The sequence below is a fragment of the Pseudophryne corroboree genome, chromosome 5 (genome assembly GCF_028390025.1).
Source record: "Pseudophryne corroboree isolate aPseCor3 chromosome 5, aPseCor3.hap2, whole genome shotgun sequence".
Lineage (NCBI taxonomy): Eukaryota > Metazoa > Chordata > Amphibia > Anura > Myobatrachidae > Pseudophryne > Pseudophryne corroboree.
Window position 1 is genome coordinate 574938616 of NC_086448.1, and position 25326 is coordinate 574963941.

A 25326-nucleotide genomic window follows, 5' to 3' on the forward strand; every position below is an offset into this window, starting at 1 on the left:
AGTTTTGCTGACAGTGACCACCAGACCAGACCGTTGTCTGCCTGAAAAACACTCCATATCTGTGCTCAGTGTGCTGCATATATCTGTGCTCACACTGCTTTATTGTGGGGACTGGGGACCACCAGTATATTATATAGGAGGAGTACAGTGCAGAGTTTTGCTGACAGTGACCACCAGTATACGTTGTCTGCCTGAAAAACACTCCATATCTGTGCTCAGTGTGCTGCATATATCTGTGCTCACACTGCTTAATTGTGGGGACTGGGGAGCAGCTGTATTATATAGGAGGAGTACAGTGCAGAGTTTTGCTGACAGTGACCACCAGTATACGTTGTCTGCCTGAAAAACACTCTATATCTGTGCTCAGTGTGCTGCATATATCTGTGCTCACACTGCTTTATTGTGGGGACTGGGGACCAGCAGTATTATATAGGAGGAGTACAGTGCAGAGTTTTGCTGACCAGGGAACACCAGAATTATACGTTGTCTGCCTAAAAAACACTTCATATCTGTGCTCAGTGTGCTGCATATATCTGTGCTCACACTGCTTTATTGTGGGGACTGGGGACCACCAGTATATTATATAGGAGGAGTACAGTGCAGAGTTTTGCTGACCAGTGACCACCAGTATACGTTGTCTGCCTGAAAAACACTCCATATCTGTGCTCAGTGTGCTGCATATATCTGTGCTCACACTGCTTTATTGTGGGGACTGGGGACCAGCAGTATTATATAGGAGTAGTACAGTGCAGAGTTTTGCTGACAGTGACCACCAGTATATATAGCAGTACAGTACGGAAGGCCACTGCTCTACCTACCTCTGTGTCGTCAAGTATACTATCCATCTAGATTCTATACCTGTGGTGCATTTTAGTTTTGCAGTTTGCTGACAGTGACCACCAGTATATATAGCAGTACAGTACGGAAGGCCACTGTTCTACCTACCTCTGTGTCGTCAAGTATACTATCCATCCATACCTGTGGTGCATTTCAGTTGTGCGCAGCATATATAGTAGTAGGCCATTGCTATTGATACTGGCATATAATTCCACACATTAAAAAATGGAGAACAAAAATGTGGAGGTTAAAATAGGGAAAGATCAAGATCCGCTTCCACCTCGTGCTGAAGCTGCTGCCACTAGTAATGGCCGAGATGATGAAATGCCATCAACGTCGTCTGCCAAGGCCGATGCCCAATGTCATAGTAGAGAGCATGTAAAATCCAAAAAACAAAAGTTCAGTAAAATGACCCAAAAATCAAAATTGAAAGCGTCTGATGAGAAGCGTAAACTTGCCAATATGCCATTTACGACACGGAGTGGCAAGTAATGGCTGAGGCCCTGGCCTATGTTCATGGCTAGTGGTTCAGATTCACATGAGGATGGAAGCACTCATCCTCTCGCTAGAAAAATGAAAAGACTTAAGCTGGCAAAAGCACAGCAAAGAATTGTGCGTTCTTCTAAATCACAAATCCCCAAGGAGAGTCCAATTGTGTCGGTTGCGATGCCTGACCTTCCCAACACTGGACGAGAAGAGCTTGCGCCTTCCACCATTTGCACGCCCCCTGCAAGTGCTTGAAGGAGCACCCGCAGTCCAGTTCCTGATAGTCAAATTGAAGATGTCACTGTTGAAGTAAACCAGGATGAGGATATGGGTGTTGCTGGCGCTGGGGAGGAAATTGACAAGGAGGATTCTGATGGTGAGGTGGTTTGTTTAAGTCAGGCACCCGGGGAGACACCTGTTGTCCATGGGACGAATATGGCCATTGACATGCCTGGTCAAAATACAAAAAAAATCCCCTCTTCGGTGTGGAATTATTTCAACAAAAATGCGGACAACAGGTGTCAAGCCATGTGTTGCCTTTGTCAAGCTGTAATAAGTAGGGGTAAGGACGTTAACCACCTAGGAACATCCTCCCCTATACGTCACCTGGTCCGCATTCATCAGAAGTCAGTGACAAGTTCAAAAACTTTGGATGACAGCGGAAGCAGTCCACTGACCACTAAATCCCTTCCTCTTGTAACCAAGCTCCTGCAAACCACACCACCAACTCCCTCAGTGTCAATTTCCACCTTACACGGGAAAGCCAATAGTCCTGCAGGCCATGTCACTGGCAAGTCTGACGAGTCCTCTCCTGCCTGGGATTCCTCCGATGCATCCTTGAGTGTAACGCCTACTGCTGCTGGCGCTGCTGTTGTTACTGCTGGGAGTCGATCGGCATTCCAGAGGGGAAGTCGGAAGACCACTTGTACTACTTCCAGTAAGAAATTGACTGTCCAACAGTCCTTTGCGAGGAAGATGAAATATCACAGCAGTCATCCTGCTGCAAAGCGGATAACTCAGTTCTTGTCAGCCTGGGTGGTGAGAAACGTGGTTCCAGTATCCACCGTTAATTCACAGGCAACTAGAGACTTGATTGAGGTACTGTGTCCCCGGTACCAAATACCATCTAGGTTCCATCTAGGCAGGCGATACCGAAAATGTACACAGACCTCAGAAAAAGAGTCACCAGTGTCCTAAAAAATGCAGTTGTACCCAATGTCCACTTAACCACGGACATGTGGACAAGTGGAGCAGGGCAGACTCAGGACTATATGACTGTGACAGCCCACTGGGTAGATGTATTGCCTCCCGCAGCAAGAACAGCAGCGGCGGCACCAGTAGCAGCATCTCGCAAATGCCAACTCGTTCCTAGGCAGGCTACGCTTTGTATCACCGCTTTCCAGAAGAGGCACACAGCTGACAACCTCTTACGGAAACTGAGGAACATCATCGCAGAATGGCTTACCCCAATTGGACTCTCCTGGGGATTTGTGACATCGGACAACGCCACCAATATTGTACGTGCATTACATGTGGGCAAATTCCAGCACGTCCCATGTTTTGCACATACATTGAATTTGGTGGGGCAGAATTATTTAAAAAATGACAGGGGCATGCAAGAGATGCTGTCGGAGGCCTGAAGAATTGCGGGCCACTTTCGGCATTCAGCCACCGCGTGCCGAAGACTGGAGCACCAGCAAACACTCCTGAACCTGCCCTGCCATCATCTGAAGCAAGAGGTGGTAACGAGGTGGAATTCAACCCTCTATATGCTTCAGAGGATGGAGGAGCAGCAAAAGGCCATTCAAGCCTATACATCTGCCCACAAAATAGGCAAAGGAGGGGGAATGCACCTGACTCAAGCGCAGTGGAGAATGATTTCAACGTTGTGCAAGGTTCTGCAACCCTTTGAACTTGCCACACATGAAGTCAGTTCAGACACTGCCAGCCTGAGTCAGGTCATTCCCCTCATCAGGCTTTTGCAGAAGAAGCTGGAGACATTGAAGGAGGAGCTAAAACAGAGCGATTCCGCTAGGCATGTGGGACTTGTGGATGGAGCTCTTAATTCGCTTAACCAGGATTCATGGGTGGTCAATCTGTTGAAATCAGAGCACTACATTTTGGCCACCGTGCTCGATCCTAGATTTAAAACCTACGTTGTATCTCTCTTTCCGGCAGACACAAGTCTGCAGAGGTTCAAAGACCTGCTGGTGAGAAAATTGTCAAGTCAAGCGGAACGTGACCCGTCAACAGCTCCTCCTTCACATTCTCCCGCAACTGGAGGTGCGAGGAAAAGGCTAAGAATTCCGAACCCACCCGCTGGCGGTGATGCAGGGCAGTCTGGAGCGAGTGCTGACATCTGGTCCGGACTGAAGGACCTGCCAATGATTACTGACATGTCGTCTACTGTCACTGCATATGATTCTCTCACCATTGAAAGAATGGTGGAGGATTATATGAGTGACCGCATCCAAGTAGGCACGTCAGACAGTCCGTACGTATACTGGCAGGAAAAAGAGGCAATTTGGAGGCCCTTGCACAAACTGGCTTTATTCTACCTAAGTTGCCCTCCCTCCAGTGTGTACTCCGAAAGAGTGTTTAGTGCAGCCGCTCACCTTGTCAGCAATCGGCGTACGAGGTTACTTCCAGAAAATGTGGAGAAGATGATGTTCATCAAAATGAATTATAATCAATTCCTCCGTGGAGACATTCACCAGCAATTGCCTCCAGAAAGTACACAGGGACCTGAGATGGTGGATTCCAGTGGGGACGAAGTAATAATCTGTGAGGAGGGGGATGTACACAGTGAAAGGGGTGAGGAATCGGAGGATGATGATGAGGTGGACATCTTGCCTCTGTAGAGCCAGTTTGTGCAAGGAGAGATTGATTGCTTCTTTTTTGGTGGGTGCACAAACTAACCAGTCATTTCAGTCACAGTCGTGTGGCAGACCCTGTCGCTGAAATGATGGGTTCGTTAAAGTGTGCATGTCCTGTTTATACAACATAAGGGTGGGTGGGAGGGCCCAAGGACAATTCCATCTTGCACCTCTTTTTTCTTTCATTTTTCTTTGCATCATGTGCTGTTTGGGGACAATTTTTTTGAAGTGCCATCCTGCCTGACACTGCAGTGCCACTCCTAGATGGGCCAGGTGTTTGTGTCGGCCACTTGTGTCGCTTAGCTTAGTCACACAGCGACCTTGGTGCGCCTCTTTTTTTCTTTGCATCATGTGCTGTTTGGGGACTATTTTTTTGAAGTGCCATCCTGTCTGACACTGCAGTGCCACTCCTAGATGGGCCAGGTGTTTGTGTCGGCCATTTCTGTCACTTAGCTTAGTCACACAGCGACCTTGGTGCACCTCTTTTTTTCTTTGCATCATGTGCTGTTTGGGGACAATTTTTTTGAAGTGCCATCCTGCCTGACACTGCAGTGCCACTCCTAGATGGGCCAGGTGTTTGTGTCGGCCACTTGTGTCGCTTAGCTTAGCCATCCAGCAACCTCGGTCAAATTTTAGGACTAAAAATAATATTGTGAGGTGTGAGGTGTTCAGAATAGACTGAAAATGAGTGGAAATTATGGTTATTGAGGTTAATAATACTATGGGATCAAAATGACCCCCAAATTCTATGATTTAAGCTGTTTTTGAGGGGTTTTTGTAAAAAAACACCCGAATCCAACGAAAAATTTCCAGGGAGGTTTTGCCAAAACGCGTCCGAATCCAAAACACGGCCGCGGAACCGAATCCAAAACCAAAACACAAAACCCAAAAAATGTCCGGTGCACATCACTAGTTTTAAGTATGTTGGGGAATTTTACCTTTTTTGTTCCACTAGCAGCTGATGTGGGTGTATTGCGCATATTTTAGGTGTCCGTTTTATGCTGTTAGAATAAAGGAACCTCACCATAAATAAGTGCTCTCATCCACCACATTGCCGTTTCCTCCGGCGTGCCTCCTGCCATAACATTCCCTGTTTATAAAGTATAACAGGAGAAACAGTTTGGAGTGTATATAATATGTATGGTGAGTGCAGAGCCTCATCGATTTTAGTGTAAACAATGTGGTAACATGCCACATGAACCCCAGATATAGGAGTGGCGAGTGCTGTGGATAAACGCCTTATGTGTAACAAAATGTAGATAATCTTCAAAATATGCACAGAGTAGACTTAATTACTGTTTCTAAACCAAATGGGTGTCACCCAGTGGCGTCATAAGGGGGATGCGGGCCGCACCCGTGTGTCACCTCGGAGGTGTGACACCAAAATGCTGGCTCCTCTGCAGTGACAGGAGCCAGGTGCAGCAGCGTGACAGTCTCCTGCAGAACCGGCTCCTGTCATAGATGAGGAGCCGACAGTGCAGGAAAACTGTCTGCACAGGCAGCCCAGCATCTCCGGAGATGCTGGGCGTGCCCCTGGAGTGAAGATCTCTGGATCCCCATGAGGCCACACCCCCTTTATGTGTGGCCATGTCCCTTTTTCACCACAAGCGCGCAGGAGCTCAAATAACTCAATAAATAGACTCAATAAAATATATTTACAGCTGATTAGCTGTTTAATAAACGCATGACTTGTATGTTACATTGGGCTTATGGAGGAAATTGAAAATGAGCTGAGTGCTTAGGTGGTACAAAGTATCACTGAAGAATATAGGAAAGAGACTATGTTGCCTATCAGTTCTTGGTGCAGCTGCACAGGTCATTATCTTAAACAGTGAATTTTAAGTAATATTGAAATATAATAGTTTTTTATGCTTCTTATTTTTAATTTTTATTGTATTGCATTGATGCTGGCCGGTATCAACTATAGTGATATGTTAGAAAATATTATATAATAAAATCTACTAACAGATTAAATAGCGCTTCCCTATTGTTTTTCTTGTATCTGGTAAAAAAAAGGGGGTTGAAACCAATTACCCCAGGGAAAGCAGCTCTTTTGTCTGTTTAATAACGGAGCCAGGATTTTTGTTTGTTTTTCTGATTAGCTGAATAGTGATCTTAAAAATTCAATAAATAACACAAACATTAAATCCAAAAGAGAGTATAAATATAAAAATCCCGGCCATTCTGGATACCTGAAATAGTATGTGCATTCCACTGAAGATGTTTGACTGAGGAACAAAATCATATATTTAACAATGCTTAGAATATAAAGATTTGTTAAGAGCAGTGTGCAATCCTTCCTTATCTCATAATTGTGGTGTCTATATTAGACAATCGGAGGTGTAGGATGAAAAGCGATAACCAGAACTCCCGCTATGCGGTTCATCTGCATTCCAACCACCCTCGAATCATTGTCCTGTGACCGGAAGTGACATATGCGTGTCACAGAGCCGTAACTACGTATGTGCCAGGTGTGCTTGGCACACAGTGCAGTCGCCCTGAGGGCTCAACGGCCAGCAATCCATGTCAGCGGCTTGTTATGAGTCAAATTGACTCATTAAAAGCCATCTGTGCTGTGTGCAATCCATGTCAGCGGCTTGTTATGAGTCAAATTGACTCATTAAAAGCCATCTGTGCTGTGTGCATTCCATGTCAGCGGCTTGTTATGAGTCAAATTGACTCATTAAAAGCCGTCTGTGCTGTGTGCGCCGGAGGAAAAGAGAAGCAGCAGCTCCGGGGTCAGGGGAGGAGGAGGAAGGTTGGGGACTGGAGACGCAGCAGTGCTATGTAATTGGTAGCGGTGCCACTGCAGCTGTCCCTCTTCTTCCGCATTGGCTGGCCAGCACTGCTGTGAATGCTGGGATATGCTTCCCTCATCCCAGCATTAACAGTGGCGGCGGCCAGCCAATGCGGAAGGAGAGGGACAGCTGCAGCGGCACCACCACCAATTACACTCCTCCTTCTCCTCTTCCCGGGATCTGACTAACTGCATGCACCGAGGAGCCTGACTGCCTCAGCCAGCAGAGAGAGATGGTAAGTATCTATCTCTCTATCTATCTATCTATCTATCTATCTGTCTCAGTCTATCTCTCTAGCTATCTATTCTGTCTGCCGTAATGTGTAAAAGGGGGACGCTATCTGCCGTAATGTGTAAAAAGGGGGACACTGTCTGCCGTTATGTATAAAAAGGGGACGCTGTCTGGTGTAATGTGTAAAAAGGGGGGGGGCTGTCTGCCATACTGTGTAAAAAGGGGACGCTGTCTGCCGTAATGTGTAAAAAGGGGGATGCTGTCTGCCGTAATGTGTAAAACGGGGGCGCTGTCTGCCGTAATGTGTAAAAAGGGGGATGCTGTCTGCCATAATGTGTAAAAAGGGGGCGCTGTCTGCCATAATGTGTAAAAAGGGGGATGCTGTCTGCCGTAATGTGTAAAACGGGGGTGCTGTCTGCCGTAATGTGTAAAAAGGGGGATGCTGTCTGCCGTAATGTGTAAAAAGGGGGCGCTGTCTTCCGTAATGTGTAAAAATGGGACGCTGTCTGCCGTAATGTGTAAAAAGGGGGCTCTGTCTGCCGTAATGTGTAAAAAGGGAACGCTGTCTGGCCTAATGTATAAAATGGGGGGGGGGATACTGTCTGCCATACTGTGTAAAAAGGGGACAATGTGTGCCGTAATGTGTAAAAAGGGGGCGCTGTCTGCCGTAATGTGTAAAAAGGGGACACTGTCTGCTGTAATGTGTAAAAAAAGGGGACGCTGTCTGCCGTAATGTGTAAAAAGGAACGCTGTCTGGCGTAATGTGTAAAAAGGGGATGCTGTCTGCCATACTGTGTAAAAAGGGGACACTGTCTGCCGTAATGTGTCAAAAAAGGGAACGCTGTCTGGCGTAATATGTAAAAATGGGGGGTCGCTGTCTGCCATACTGTGTAAAAAGGGGACGCTGTCTGCCGTAATGTGTAAAAAGGGGGATACTGTCTGCCATAATGTGTAAAAAGGGGGCGCTGTCTGCCGTAATGTGTAAAAAGGGGACGCTGTCTGCCGTAATGTGTAAAAAGGGGACGCTGTCTGCTGTAATGTGTAAAAAAGGGGACGCTGTCTGCCGTAATGTGTAAAAAGGGAACGCTGTCTGACGTAATGTGTAAAAAGGGGATGCTGTCTGCCATACTGTGTAAAAAGGGGACACTGTCTGCCGTAATGTGTAAAAAGGGGACGCTGTCTGCTGTAATGTGTAAAAAAGGGGACGCTGCCTGCCGTAATGTGTAAAAAGGGAACGCTGTCTGGCGTAATGTGTAAAAAGGGGATGCTGTCTGCCATACTGTGTAAAAAGGGGACACTGTCTGCCGTAATGTGTAAAAAGGGGGACTGTCTGCGTAATGTGTAAAAGGGGCTCTACCTGGTGTAGTGGCACTACTGTGCGGTGTAATTTGAATAATGGAGACTACTCTGCACCGTAGTATGAATTGGTATTATTTTGTGGCCATGCCCCTATATTTTTCGTGCACGCCTAGGGCGCGCACTGCCCCTATTTTACGTAAGGGGAGGTGCCAATGCCACTTCTTGCGCACATCGCTAAAATGCCTAGTTACGGCACTGGTGTGTCACTTGCTGTTTATGGTGGCTTCTGGCTACTGGTAAAAGTCATGGCAATCGGTAGACCCAGCTCTGCACAGATATGTCACTGATCACCATGGGAGGGGCAAGTGTCATCCGAGATTATGACAAAAGTCCCCAAAAAATGCTTAAAAAAAATTATAAATAAAATACATAGTTAAAACACAATATAAAAAAAGATACAAAAAAATGATATATCAACAGTGTAGCGAAACATGATGCCTAACTGATTTGTTCATAATAGTAGCACAGCATGAATCCCTCAACCCAAAATGGGGGAACACATATGTCATCTGGGACCAGATATGTATAATGTCACCCCCAAATGGTCCAGGAAGACATGCGCACCATTCATGCAGAATCACAGGATATTTATCATATAACAATAGAGATCTCCAAAGATATCGTGTTCCATTTGTAAGATGTGGTAGAAGTTTCATGGTACTCACTGTCTTAAATAAAGTCCATAAGTAGATAAACCATTGATTGTCTGGCAAATTTATTCCAAGCAATAGCATGCCATGAACTAAAATTAGCTAAAAAAAGATATTGGGGTAATTCTGAGTTGATCGCAGCAGGAACTTTGTTAGCAGTTGGGCAAAACCATGTGCACTGCAGGGGAGGAAGATATAACATGTGCAGAGAGAGTTAGATTTGGGTGTGGTGTGTTCAATCTGCAATCTAAATTGCAGTATAAAAATAAAGCAGCCAGTATTTACCCTGCACAGAAACAAAATAACCCACCCAAATCTAACTCTCTCTGCACATGTTATATCTGCCTCCCCTGCAGTGCACATGGTTTTGCCCAACTGCTAACAAAGGCCCTCATTCCGAGTTGTTCGCTCGCTAGCTGCTTTTAGCAGCATTGCACATGCTAAGCCGCCGCCCTCTGAGTGTATCTTAGCTTAGCAGAATTGCAAACGAAAGATTTGCAGAATTGCGAATAGAAATTTCTTAGCAGTTTCTGAGTAGCTCCAGACTTACTCAGCCATTGTGATCAGTTCAGTCAGTTTCGTTCCTGGTTTGACGTCACAAACACACCCAGCGTTCGCCCAGACACTCCCCCGTTTCTGCAGACACTCCTGCGTTTTTCCCAGAAACGCCAGCGTTTTTTCGCACACGCCCAGAAAACGGCAAGTTTCCGCCCAGAAACACCCACTTCCTGTCAATCACAGTACGATCACCAGAACGATGAAAAATCCTCGTTATGCCGTGAGTAAAATACCTAACTTTTGTGTAAAATAACTAAGCGCATGCGCTCTGCGAACCTTGCGCATACGCAGTAAGCGACTAATTGCAATATAGCGAAAATCGGCAACGAGCGAACAACTCGGAATGAGGGCCAAAGTTCCTGCTGCGATCAACTCAGAATTACCCCCATTATTCAAAGTGTGATATTGATTTAAAGGCATCTAAAAAGCTATAAAATAGAGAGAGGTTGATATGAAATAAAAACCATTTTAATTAGAAGTTTTATTAAGATCAAGAGGAATGAGAGTTGTATAGAAATAAATACAATTCATCTCAGTTTTAGCAAGTAGCTTAGATGTGCCCTTACAGCTTTTATTTCCTTTAATCATATGGATCCCATAAAAACCTTCAGTCTGCGTACTTGAACAATTATGACACTCCTTAAAGTGAGAGGAAAGTTGAAAGGTGATACGGTCCAGACAGATATCAGAAGCATAGTTGGTTCCAGTCTGATACCAAAGACCATCGGTCTTAGTCTGATGATTCTGCATCACTGGATCCAGTCCGATAATCCTGCATCATCAGTTCCAATCTGATAATTCTGTACCATCGGATCCAGTCCGATAATCCTGCACCATCGGCTCCAGTCCGATTATCCTGTACTCAATTCCAATAATCCTGTGCCATCAGCTCCAGTCTGTTAACTTGTACCATCATTCCTAGCTCTCGTCTAGTAACCTCAGAATCATAGTCATCAGAGGTCCAGAGGCGTTAGTACTGGGAAACCCAGGCAGAGGGCCGCAACCTACTCGTTGGGCACAGCTAAACCCAAATCCCCTTGCAGGGGGTTCCTGGAGAAGACAACTGGCGTTTTAGAGTCCGCACCTAGGTACCAGGTATTTGTCAATTTCCTAGTACTCATCTGTGACCTCACCATCCAGCATCGGTTACCAGGCTGCAAGCATCAAGCTCCAGTTCTCCTATTTCCTGCACACGCACAAGAACTACTAGAAGCCTCCGAGCTTCCACTTCTCAGTATCCACCACTGGCCCACTGAGGTCATAGGCGAGAACACAAAACCTCATAGCTCTGACATCATTTCTGGTCATGGGACCATGATTTGAGTGTGGTTGGAACACAGATAAACTGCAGGCGGGAGTTCCAGTTATTGCTTTTTATCCTACACCTCCGATTGCATTGACCTAATATACACACCGCAATCAGGAGATGAGGAAGTATTGTGCACTGTTCTTAACAAATCTTTATGATCTAAGCTTTGTTTAATATATGTTTTTGTGCCACAGTCAAATCTCTTCAGTGGAATGCACATACCACTTCCAGTATCGGGAACTGCTGGGATTTTCTTATTTACACTCTCTTTTGGATTTAATGTACAGTATATATGTTATTTATCACTTTTCAGTTATTACAGCTGTAATATTTGTTGAGTCTCTTATGTTATTTAGTGTGTGCATGAACATTAATGTAACACTGCAATGTCATAACCTGCTGCCTTATGATTGGATACTTCACAGTTAAATAATATGCACGAGTACAGCGATCAGGTCTAAACTGCACAAGCGTATGCACCGCAATGCGCAGGCGCATTGCACGGGTACAAAGTGGATCGCCGCTCAGCGATGAGCTTGACAGGAAGAAGCCATTTGTGGGTGTTAACTGACCATTTTCTGGGAGTGGTTGGAAAAACGCAGGCGTGTCCATGCGTTTGCAGGAAGGGGTTCCTGACGTCAATTCCAGTCCCAGACAGGCTGAAGTGTTCGCAGCGGCTGAGTAAGTCCTGCGCTACTCAGCAACTGCACAAAATCTGTTTGCACAGCTCTGCTACACATGCGTTCGCACACTTGCAAAGCAAAAATACACTCCACTATGGGCGGCGACTATGCGAACGCAGGACTGCAAAAAAAACCCTAGGGAGTGAACAGGTCTGAATTAGGCCCATATGAGGCACTGTGAAGTTTTTAGTGAATGGAGCATCTGAGGTAAACTTGCTTCAGTTTTTCGTACAAGGATTGGGTATCTGCACACTCAATATATATACTTCTAATAATGTGAGTGTATGTGACTCATCACCATACAGTCACTGGTCTGAACCCCTTTTCCCCTATCTTAGACAATGCTTGGTATAATTCTGAATAGAAGAAGAAATGTATCTGCACACTATACAATCAATGAACCAATTCAATTATATCAACCAGTTGAACCCCATTGGAGTATCTCACTCTGATAATAGAGATAATAGTGTGGGGGTGCAGCCCATATGCAACTCAAATTTAATGCGAAACAAAAAGAGAGACCAAAAGTAGTTGCCTAGTTGGGCGCACACATGAAATTTGTATTGGTTTTAATTTCTTTAAAACTTAGCTTTTATTGCTTCACCTTCTAAAATGCCCCCTTTATGTGGGGGTTACACAGCAAAACATAGAGGTTAAAATTATTACATACAAACATATAAGTGAAAAGAAAAGATATAAGTGTAGATAGATTTAAAAGGCGGTGCTTCCACTATTACTCCAGCAAGGTGTAGGAATAGGATTGCTTATGGAGCCCCTGAGAGTCTGGAATGTGTTAACTAACAAAATCCCCCGATGTAATATGGCTTTGATCATGCAAAGGGTCAATAATGGCAATTCAAAGAATTATTCCATATATTGCATATACTGGTATTATAAATTTAGGATATATGTTGTATTTATGGAAGCCATATGTTAACCAGTTCAGGTGTGGAGACTCATTTATCACAATAAATTACTGCTGTAAATATGATGTGTGTTTTTCTGTGTGTTCACATATACTGCAAATCTTTATTATTCATTACTTTGGTATATTGTACACATTCATCTCATATTCTGTATCACTATTGTTTATTGAAAAAGGCAGGGGTAGATATCCCTATTATGAAAAATTGTTGATCAAGGGATAGATCACCTGGTTGTCTTACAACCTTGAGTTGATATGAGTGGCAGACTAATCAGTCACATGGTTACCAATGTATTTAAACACACTAATACTTTCACTAAGATGCTGTGGCAGCCTGTATTTCCTGTATTATGATGCAGGAATGATATTTGTTACATTAGTATTCTTTCTTGGGCTACAACTATGCTTAAATATAATGTATCAGGATGTATGAGCCAGTTCCCTTCCTTTGCGTATCACTGACTTGTATCACTAAGATACTGTAGCAGCCTGTGTTTACTGTCTTGTAACACAGGATTAGTATTTGCTACTTTAGTATTCTTTCTAAGGCTACATCTATACTTAGATACAATATATCAGGATATGTTAGCCAGTTCCATTCCTTTGCGTGTCACTGACTTATACTCGAGGGCTGGCAGATATACACCTAGTCACTGGTAAAAAGGTGACCGGAACACAACATTCACATATAGGTACTATTAACCAACTTAGCCGGGCAGTACTGCTGTGATATTATTATTCTATTAACAGATTGTGTACTGAGTCTAACACATTGACTGGTGACCATCCGGCGACCACACAATGCTGTTGCTAATGACAACGCCACATGCAGATCAATTATTCACAATGCTATCTGGGTGGATTGTATACATTTCTTTAACACTCTCCGTGCTCCCTAACGACCAACACTGACACTTGAACTTAATTCTAATAACCTCATTATACGAGGGTGCCAGTGGAGGTCTATTCAAACTTTCTTTCTAATTAGAGTCTACACCATTGCAAAAATTAGGAGTGTGGTAGGCCGCCGAAATGCCAACGTGCACGTTTCGCTGTATAGCTTTATGAATTTTTCATAATAGGGATATCTACCCCTGCCTTTTTCAAAAAACAATAGTGATACAGAATATGAGATGAATGTGTACAATATACCAAAGTAATGAATAATAAAGATTTACAGTATATGTGAACACACAGAAAAACACACATCATATTTACAGCAGTAATTTATTGTGATAAATGAGTCTCCACACCTGAACTGGTTAACATATGGCTTCCATAAATACAACATATATCCTAAATTTATAATACCAGTATATGCAATATATGGAATAATTCTTTGAATTGCCATTATTGGCCCTTTGCATGATCAAAGCCATATTACATCGGGGGATTTTGTTAGTTAACACGTTCCAGACTCTCAGGGGCTCCATAAGCAATCCTATTCCTACACCTTGCTGGAGTAATAGTGGAAGCACCGCCTTTTAAATCTATCTACACTTATATCTTTTCTTTTCACTTATATGTTTGTATGTAATAATTTTAACCTCTATGTATTGCTGTGTAACCCCCACATAAAGGGGGCATTTTAGAAGGTGAAGAAATAAAAGCTAAGTTTTAAAGAAATTAAAATCAATACAAATTTCATGTGTGCGCCCAACTAGGCAACTACTTTTGGTTTCTCTTTTTGTTTCACAATGCTTGGTATAGTAAGGGGGTGCCGTCAATTACAGTATGTATACAATAAGCTTGGGAGGAGAAGTGAGAAGAAACTGTATAGTTGACGCACTATGAAAGAAAATTTGTTGTAAAATATAGCCTTTATTAGATATGTATTAAAATATGAACTTTTTGTTTTTTACCCAGACTACAGTGAAACATAAGAGTTAAAATCAAACAGACTGACATATATGTGAAAACCTAAAAGATAGGAAATGGTGAATAAAGAAATTAAAAAGTGTGTCCTGCGTGTGTTCTATATGTATTTACTCGAAAGATTACTATATCTATTCAGATATTACCAATATTTGGTCCATTATAAATATAGTTGTATTTGTCTGATGGCTGTTGCAACGATTAATGATAATTGTCACTCTCCCGGTTGATAATTCCAGAGAGTCAGTTCTATCTCATGTATATCTATTCACTCAACAGAAATATCCCCTGGTAAATCATCCCGAATATGGAGACTGTGAGAATCAGTAGGTATAAATATATGAATTAACTTCACTAGAGAGTTGGCTGAGTAATTTGTGTTGCCAATAGTCGCCGCTATACCTATATATAATAAATTTCTAGACCCAGGTCAGCCGAACAATGGGTATCTATGTCTCCAAAATATTTCTAACATATGGAGATATTGTCTCGCACTCTCTATCTGTATTATTGCACACTCAATAATTGGGCATGTGTATGGGGAGAAGTTGCTTAGGGGATATGGCAGTCCCAAGTTTACTGTGGGTCTTTAAGGGGTATAGCAATCCCAGTTCTTATATCCAGTGACCCACATATATCTGAGTGGATTCTGTGTACTTCGATGTATTAAAGCAACTTAAAATCACTCTCTGTTTGTTTGTTTGTTTATTTCATTCAGAGGTATAGGAATGTATTATTCAGGGAGATGGTACTCCCAATAAAAATATACATCAATCCCATATTTCATATCCCTTTGTATTGTATCATTCTCATACTGTGATTGGGCATATAATATAGAGTGGTTCCCATATAGAGTAGTGCACTGTATCCACTATAATATTATATATTGTAATTTTAGAGATACATTAATTAGATACCCATTATATACTAATGGAGTTTGTAACCTCCACAATTTATACACTCTCCCAGAAATGGCTGTTTCAGTGGTCTATCAACTCATGCAGCTGCCATCTGGTTCTAAGTGTTGCCAAATTATTTGCTACAATATAGGGGTATATTTACTAAGGTCCCGATTTTGACAGAGATGGTGGTTTTTTCTTCAAAGTGTCATCTCGGGAATTTACTAAACTCAAATCTCGGCAGTGATGAGGGCATTCGTATTTTTTTGGAAGTCAAAGAAAAAAAATATGAATGAATACACCATCGGTCAAATACGACTGTTTTTTGATACAACTCGGTAATTTACTAAAAAGTGTATTTCACGAACACTGCCGGCAATAGCAAAACACTGCCATGAAAAAATACAAATCGTAAAAAAAAGCAGATTTAAAACAGACCTGCTTTTTCTTACCGTGTTCTGATAGGCATGCACGGATCCATGAGATCCGTGCATGTTTATCAGTGAGAAGGGGTGGGAAAGTGTTAAATTGTCAGGAAAAAAATGCGTGGGGTCCCCCCTCCTAAGCAAAACCAGCCTCGGGCTCTTTGAGCCGTACCTGGTTGAAAAAATATGGGGGAAAAAATGACAGGGGTTCCCCCATATTTAATCAACCAGCACCGGGCTCTGCGCCTGGTCCTGGTTCCAAAAATACGGGGGACAAAAAGCGTAGGGGTCCCCCGTATTTTTTAAACCAGCACCGGGCTCAACTAGCCAGGTACATAATGCCACAGCGGGGGGACACTTTTATACTGGTCCTGGCGGCCCTGGCATTACATACCCAACTAGTCAACCCTGGCAATGCACTCCATTGTATCCAATGGTGGGAACTTTGCGGTCAGCGGTTGACCGAAAGTAACCTCACCGCTGACCACAAAGTTCCCACCATTGGATACAATGGAGCGCATAGGCGCTACATTATATCTGTGCCGTGTGCTGCCTCACAGACACTACAGGAGCACACAGCCAATCAGGAGGGTGCCACGACGTGGCGCTCCCTGATTGGCAGAAGGGACCCTCTTTGACAGGAGTCAGGGGGGGTCCTGGCAGTCGGGGAAAGGGGTCCCATGTGTAAACATGGGGCCCCTTTCAGTGCGTGGTCGGGTTTCCATTTTTTTGTTTTGCCAAGTACGTGGATTATACAAAGAACAGAAGGTACACTGGATTATGTGAGTATAATTTTTTTTCACAGGTACCCCTAGGATTCTACATGGAGAAGAGGACCGAGCCTCGTGTGAACATAGGTAAGTATGTATGTTTGGAGGTGTGCATGTATGTAATAAACTTATACTGTCACGGTGTGTGTGTCCTGTTTTTTGGGGGGTATTTTTTAGTAGTAGTACTACAGGTACCAGCGGGTCCGGTTTTCCACCGCATGCTGGTACTTGTGGTTCTCCAAGTACCAGCTTGTGAGGGAGGCTTGCTGGGACTTGTAGTACTGCTAATAAAAACAATATTCACATTTTTTTCACAAGGCTATCAGCACCCCATCCGCCGCCCTTGGATGGGGGGGACAGCCTCGGGCTTCACTCCTTGCCCTTGGGTGGCTGGAGGGGGGGGGACCCCTTGATTTAAGGGGTTCCCACTCCTCCAGGGTACCCCGGCCAGGGTTGACTAGTTGGGTATGTAATGCCAGGGCCGCCGGGACCAGTATAAAAGTGTCCCCCGGCTGTGGCATTATGTACCTGGCTAGTGGAACCCAGTGCTGGTTTCAAAAATACGGGGGACCCCTACGCTTTTTGTCCCCCGTATTTTTGGACCCTGGACCAGGTGCAGAGCCCGGTGCTGGTTGATTAAATATGGGGGAACCCCTGTCATTTTTTTTCCTATATTTTGTCAACCAGGACCGGCTCAAAGAGCCCGAGGCTGGTTTAGCTTAGGGGGGGGACCCCACGCATTTTTTTTTTTAGATTTGTAACAATGTTATTTTTTTTACGAAAGGTGCACAATGAAGCCCTGCACGGATCTCACAGATCCGGCCGAGATTCATTGTGTTAATGTCGGCAGTGTTTTACTATTCACTCCCGTAAAACACTGCCAAAAAATACGAATGACATCGACATCGGAAAACACGAAAATGCAGAATACGACAGCTTAGTAAATTAGTCGTAATAAATTCAAAAAGTTGCAAATTTACACTTGCGATGTCATTCGTGTTTGAACTTTAACCTCATTATGAAAAATATGAATTTTAGTAAATATACCCCATAGTATAGTAATATCACACTGTTTCGGTGTTCTATCACACCATGCAGTTGCTCTCTGGTTCTAAGTGTTGCCAAATTAATGCTACAATGTAGTATGTTAATGTTGTTACTATCACTGTCCCTTAATTTCCTGGGAATGTCTCATTGTAGCAACTTAGTATAAAAGTAATACGGCACACACAATGCGGCTGGTATCCAAAACAATTGGCATAAATTACTTCAGATTAATTTGATTAGAGTCACCAACATATATTAATAAGGGTAACTTATTATGATATATACATATATATATGCAATTTTCTGCTGTTCAGTAAGGTTTTCTTATCGACAGGAATCAGCTGCTATCAGTATATAATGTGTAAGCCATCAGCTGCTGTCAGCTTGTACTATTTGGGACATTTGTTACAAATTGTAATACTAAGTATCCTATCCTCAAGCATATAGTATTAAAGATATCAGCTGCTGTCAGGATGTAGTATTTAAACATTTGTAGCAAGTTCTGATATTACGTATCCTATCTCCAAAAGTTGATATCTGTTTATAAACAGCAATCTCACTAGTGATTGAGTCTCACAGCCATAACAGTACAGATATTAATACATTTGGTTTTTTAAAAACATCACAAATTAGAAACACGCAGGCACGCTGTGCCGTACACGCGTGTTTCACTGCACTAACGGCAGCTTCGTCAGGGAGCAACAAACAAACAGAGAGTGATTTTAAGTTGCTTTAATACATCGAAGTACACAGAATCCACTCAGATATATGTGGGTCACTGGATATAAGAACTGGGATTGCTATACCCCTTAAAGACCCACAGTAAACTTGGGACTGCCATATCCCCTAAGCAACTTCTCCCCATACACATGCCCAATTATTGAGTGTGCAATAATACAGATAGAGAGTGCGAGACAATATCTCCATATGTTAGAAATATTTTGGAGACATAGATACCCATTGTTCGACTGACCTGGGTCTAGAAATGTATTATATATAGGTATAGCGGCGACTATTGGCAACACGAATTACTCAGCCAACTCTCTAGTGAAGTTAATTCATATATTTATACCTACTGATTCTCACAGTCTCCATATTCTGGATAATTTACCAGGGGATATTTCTGTTGAGTGAATAGATATACATGAGATAGAACTGACTCTCTGGAATTATCAACCGGGAGAGTGACAATTATCATTAATCGTTGTAACAGCCATCAGATAAATACAACTATATTTATAATGGACCAAATATTGGTAATATCTGAATAGACATAGTAATCTTACGAGTAAATACATATAGAACACACGCAGGACACACTTTTTAATTTCTTTATTCACCATTTCCTATCTTTTAGGTTTTCACATATATGTCAGTCTGTTTGATTTAAACTCTTATGTTTCACTGTAGTCTGGGTAAAAAACAAAAAGTTCATATTTTAATACATATCTAATAAAGGCTATATTTTACATATATTTATATTCTTTCTTAGTGCGTCAACTATACAGTTTCTTCTCACTTCTCCTCCCAAGCTTTCAGTTTTTCGTATACTTACCATTTTGTACTAGTATTTTACCCCAACTATGGGGAATGTATGTAAAATAAACTCTTTGTACCATATACTTTGGATTACACTCCTTTCTTTTTGGTTTGATTTTATGCACCAAATTGAACCTGTTGGGAGTAATCAGTTAACCCTGGTGGTAGTGAAAGAAACCCAGGTAAGAGTGTCTATACATTCATAATTGTGAGTGTGGTATGCCAACATTTGTCTATGTACTTAAAGAAACCTTTATACACCAGTCTCTGCTACTCTTTGAGTGAGTTGCAGTATGCTACCTGTTCTCTATCTCTCCTGGGTTGAGGTTGCATGTGAACTGAAAAAAAAATAAGAAACCTTTATACACTTTATATCAGGTGTCTAATTGTGGGTTGGGTATGCTATTTCACATCATTCTGTGAAGATTCAAGATTTCCACAGAATCATCTTTATTGATTCCCCTTTTAACCTTTTATCTGTTGATATTTAAATGACAATACCACACATTGTGTTTCTTTCTATAGTCTTTATTCCATATATTTGGTGAAAACAATGATTAAATGGAGTCACAAACAATAAGGACAAGTCTACAATATCCAACATCAATACCCCAATAAAATACCTTTTGTGTACTTGATTTATTTTGTTAATAATCTTTTTGTGATCACATCTTCTCATGTACCACAGTGTTTGAACATTAAATCCAATTGTGTCACATAGGTGTCTGTAGCTGACATGCTTGGTGGAGGTCTTACCTTTAAAAGCCTTTGTGCAGGTAAGCCTCAAACCAGGAAGCATCTTTTATGTTTGATGTTATACTAATGTTATAGAAATAGCAATGTCTATAATTGCGAGTGGGATTCGGTAAGAATCCTGACATTACTTGCAATGCCGACACAGGTATCCCAAATAGGGTCACAAGCCAGGATCCCAAATGAGCATCTCCTTTACCATCAGACCTGTAGGGTTAGGGTTAAGCTGCAGGGAGGGGGGGGTTAAGGTTAGACACCCCTGGGGTGGATTATGGTTAGGCTGCCGGGAGGGAGGGTTAGGTATAGGCCAATAAAAGGGACGTGTTAGGGGGCCATTGGGGTAAGGTAAATATACCTACTTTCACCTGTCAAGGATTCTGAATATCAGGATGCCGCAGATGGTATTCTGACCACCGGCATCGCAAACGCCAGCATTTTGATCTCGACCCTTCTAAGTGATAGAGTAGGACTAATTAGATGAGGAAGACTTTGGTACAGCTGGTCAACCTAACAAATGTTGCAACAATTGCAACTAATATTCCCGGTTTATAAAGTATAGAAAAAGAAACAGTTTGAAGGAGTGTTTAAACTGTAATATATTATATCAGGGGCGTCTTCAGAGAGGAAGAGGCCCGTGTGCAGTCTTCTTCTGGGCCCCCTCCTCTCTAGCCAGCAGCGCTAATGACTTTGGGCACTAGGGTCAAATAGGGATTATTAGTCACGAGTCAGACTAATGATTGTAGTTCTCCTCCTCCTTGTAGTTGCTAAGATTCATTGCTGATAACAATGTCATGATATTGCCCCACATTTTTGAGGGCTTGAAATTCCGCCTTGGACAAATTCAGTTTTCCTGTGTAATTGCTGTTTGAGAATTTAATATACTCTTCCATAGAATTGGTACAAAGTTTGATGGTTGTATTGGATGATGGAGGATTGAAAGTAGATTTCTTATGGAAAGGCATGGCTTCCACCAAGCTGTCAGCATCCTTAAAAAAATAATTTAATCTAAGTTGCCTGTTGAATCTAACAAAAATCTACTCTCGCAAAAGGATCCGGCAAGTTAGTTGGCACAAAAGTCAGACCTTAATTTCATCAGTTGTTAAAGTCCGATCACATAGGTTGAACACAAGGTGTCACACCTGAGGGTTGGGTTTGGTTTAGGCAGGCGTTTATAGATGGAGCTGACACAGAGGGAATATGAATAAAGTGAGGAGGCTTTAACCAGGTATGGTGAATATACTTGGAAGAATCGTTGGTGTTCTAGCAGTGACAAGCCCAGAGGCAGATATGATATAGATGAAACTTTATTAAAGAACAACATCCATGATTCACTGCAGATACTGTATGATGACAAAATGATACCAGGTGAGCCACAGAAATGATGACAGGAATGGAACTGGAATGGCAACCGGAATAGAACCGGAATGTACTGAAGACAGAGTTCAAATAATAATAATAACCAGAATGGAACTAGAATGGACTGAAGTACTGACCGGGCTTGATCCTGAATCTTGACACCAGCAGTATTGAAGAAAGACAAATTCAAACAATAATAATATCTGGAATGGGAATGGACTGGAGTGCTGGCCAGGCTTGATCTGGAATCTTGACACTGGCAGTAGTAAAGAAAGACGAAGTTCAAATAACAAAAGTATCCGGAAAGGAACCGGAACGGACTGAAGTGCTGACCCGGCTTGTTCCAGAATCTTGACACTGACAGTACTGAAGTCACTGAAATAAAGGAGATCAGCACAGAGCTGTTAAGGCCCGTATTCACGGGCAGATGTGGGAGAGATGTGTGCTGAGCAAACCGCTCAGCCCACATCTCTCCCCCCACTCAGCAGAGCGCGATTTGTGCTGAGCGTGCGGGGGGAGACGGGGGGGCTGCTCATTTCACCCAGCGGGTGAAATGAGCGACCTGCTAGATTGGCCTGCATGGCACCCCATGCAGCCCCGCGCATCGCTATCGTTGTGGGGTGTACACACGGAGCGATCATGCTTAAAATCTAAGCAATCTAGTCAGATTGCTTAGATTATCGCTCTGTGAGTACCCCCCTTAACTTCCTGTTTAGAGAGATTGAAGGATTTATCTCACTGCACTGGTCAAAGAGAACAATATTCATTCATACATTTTTATCATCACACAGGCTCATATCTATGATAAATAGTATCATTTAACCAATTTATATGGTTCTATCATATAGCTCAAAGTGGTGGTACTCCCACAGAGTAATACATTCTACAACTAAGAAAAGCGCTAAGCTCTTAAAGAGAAGTGCTTAAAAAGACTCTAAAGGTGCTAGAGCACTCTTATTGGTTCAGGGGATCAAAAGAAAAATTCTAAGAAACTTAGCTTTTATTATTAAGGACTTAAAATAGGACGTACATCCCATAAATTGAACATGTGTTCCACAAAGGGCAAAATATAAAGACAATACAAAACATATAAGTAAAATACATATAATTAAAAAGCATACAGGTTTGATATTTGTGAAGATAAATACTCCAAAATTTCTCATATGAGTCTGGTAACCATGTAATGAGGCTGTTTGAAGAGAGAATAGAAAGGATCACTCAGACACTTTCGGAATTCTGCTGTCCCCCATGAGCTTTTCTTTTCTGCTTTTGGCTGTCATGTGCATGACATAGTGCAGCCAATGAGAGAAATACTCAGCTTTCCTTATCAATGATAGAAGTGAGAGTTGTATACAGTGTGTTTAGAAAAACAGAACGGATGTTACTTTAAGTAGAAACAATTGAATCAGTTATATTTGAAAATGAAATCAAGTAACATTCTCTATCTGTGAGTTTCTTAACACACAGGTTCCGTATCTTACATATGCTGTGAATTGAGTTCTTTGTACAATATTGTATTCAGTGTTGGTATTAAAAGGACTAGTTTATGCAATAGCTACACATGGGACGTATCCTTACCAGACTGGCCCATCTGAACTGAACTCGTTATTTATATCTTTGACTATATATATAAGATGACCGCGTAAATGCTCTTACATTCAAAGAGAAACTATTACATTATAATACATTGATTTATTAGTTCATGTGCTTCTATATATATTTTTTGATTTGTCAGTTAAATTACATCTTGCAAGTGACAGCCTTCAAATGTGATTGTTATGCTGTGCACACTGTAAATATATGGTACATAAGTTAAATCACTGTCTTTGTGGAGGTGATTGATATACTTATACCTGTATGATTTATGACTATGATTTAAGGAAAAGTCCATGCTGTGCAACAAAATACATTGTGCCTATATCAATTGCCTGTTAAGAAACTGACAAAAAATCAGACGTAGTGAATGTTATTTTATTTCATTTTCAAATATAACAGATACAATTGTTTCTACTTAAAGCAGCGGTGCAAGTATGCGGGTACGGGTAGGTACGGCATACCCTTAAGAATTTTGCCGTGGGTACGCCGTACCCATACCGACGGGCCGCCGCTTGCTACCGCTGATGTGAGGGGAGGAGAGCGCAGCCTGCGCCTCTTCTGCCCTCAGTGTCTTCGTTCAAATCAGCGCCGCCCGTGAGCCAATCAGAGCTCGCGGTGCTTTGATTTGCTCACGGATCGGAGCTGAATATTGAACTCACCCGCCGGAGACTGAGGGGAAGGAGAGGCGCAGGCTGCACTCTCCTCCCCTCACACACGGGAGACAACACAACAGCAGCAGCGGTGAGCTGGGGAAGGGGGTGGAGGCAGCACTGTGGGGGGCAATGTATATCTGGCACTGTGGGGGGCAATGTATACCTGGCACTGTGGGGGGCAATGTATACCTGGCACTGTGGCGGGCAATGTATATATGGCACTGTTGTGGGCAATGTATATCTGGCACTGTTGTGGGCAATGTATACCTGGCACTGTGGGGGGCAATGTATACCTGGCACTGTGTGGGGCAATGTATATCTGGCACTGTAGGAGGCAATGTATATCTGGCACTGTGGGGGGCAATGTATATCTGGCACTGTGGGGGGCATTCGTGTATCTGGCACTGTGGGGGGCATTCGTGTATCTGGCACTGTGGGGCATTCGTGTATCTGGCACTGTGGGGCATTCGTGTATCTGGCACTGTGGGGCAACATGTATCTGGCACTGTGGGGCAACGTGTATCTGGCACTGTGGGGGTCATATGTGTATCTGCCCCTCCCCCATATGTGTATCACACCCACATTTTCATTGGCCACGCCCCATATGGCATTTGGCCACACCCATTTTTACAGTACCTGTAAGACATTTTTTCTACTTGCACCACTGACTTAAAGTAACATCCGTTCTGTTATTCTAAACACACTGTTTACAAATCTCACTTCTATCATTGATAAGGAAAGCTGAGTATTTCTCTCATTGGCTGCACTATGTCAGGCACAAAACAGCCAAAAGCAGAAAAGAAAAGCTCTCCAAATCTTTGATATCTTTTATTTCTAAGGATTGACACCAATAGGATTCTCTCATCCCTCATTCACTGCTAAGCACATCCCTTTGTGGAACACATGTTCCATTTATGTGATGTTATTCCTATTTTAAGTCCTTAATAATAAAAGCACATTTTTTGAATTTTTCTTTTGATCACCTGAACCAATAAGAGTGCTCTACCACCTTCAGAGTCTTTTCAAGCACTTTCTGTGAAGAGACTGTTGTACTGACGAATTGGTAATCTCAAGAAGTTCCCTTTATACCTTAAAGTGTGGATTCATTGGATGTTGTAGTCAGCTGATGAAAAGAGCTCCAGCATGGACAATGGATGATCAGCTGATGGAATCCAAGATGGCAGCGCCCATGTCCGGACTTGGAGGGAAACTCTGACTAAGCCCAAACACCAGGAAGTGAGTGTAATGAAGAACAACACTAAAACAATGGAAGACAGTAATTTGAAGTGCTATGCACAGAAGCAGCAGCCGCTGCAGGAGCCCTCATTTGGAATCAGCGTCGGTGGACCTCTGGGTGCGATGTGCGCACACAGCGCATATGGACCTCTGCGCCAGCCAGGACAGACACCATATAGGTAAGAAAGTACTTTTAAAAGTCTGGAGTGTAACACAGGGTTATCTATCTTTGTTTCTTGCCTCCTCTTCCTCTCCCACTGGCCACCCCTCCATGTGCATTACCTCTGGGGTTTGCTAATTAAGCTCGAATTTTTACCCCTAAAGGGGGATCTGAGGTGTTTGAGGTATCATCACTCATGTATTCCTGCTCACTTGTGAAGGAAGCAGCACCGCTGGATGTGTCGGTATAAAAACGAGGGTGTCTATACTATTTGAAATGCTGTATTCTAGCTGAATTTACATTCT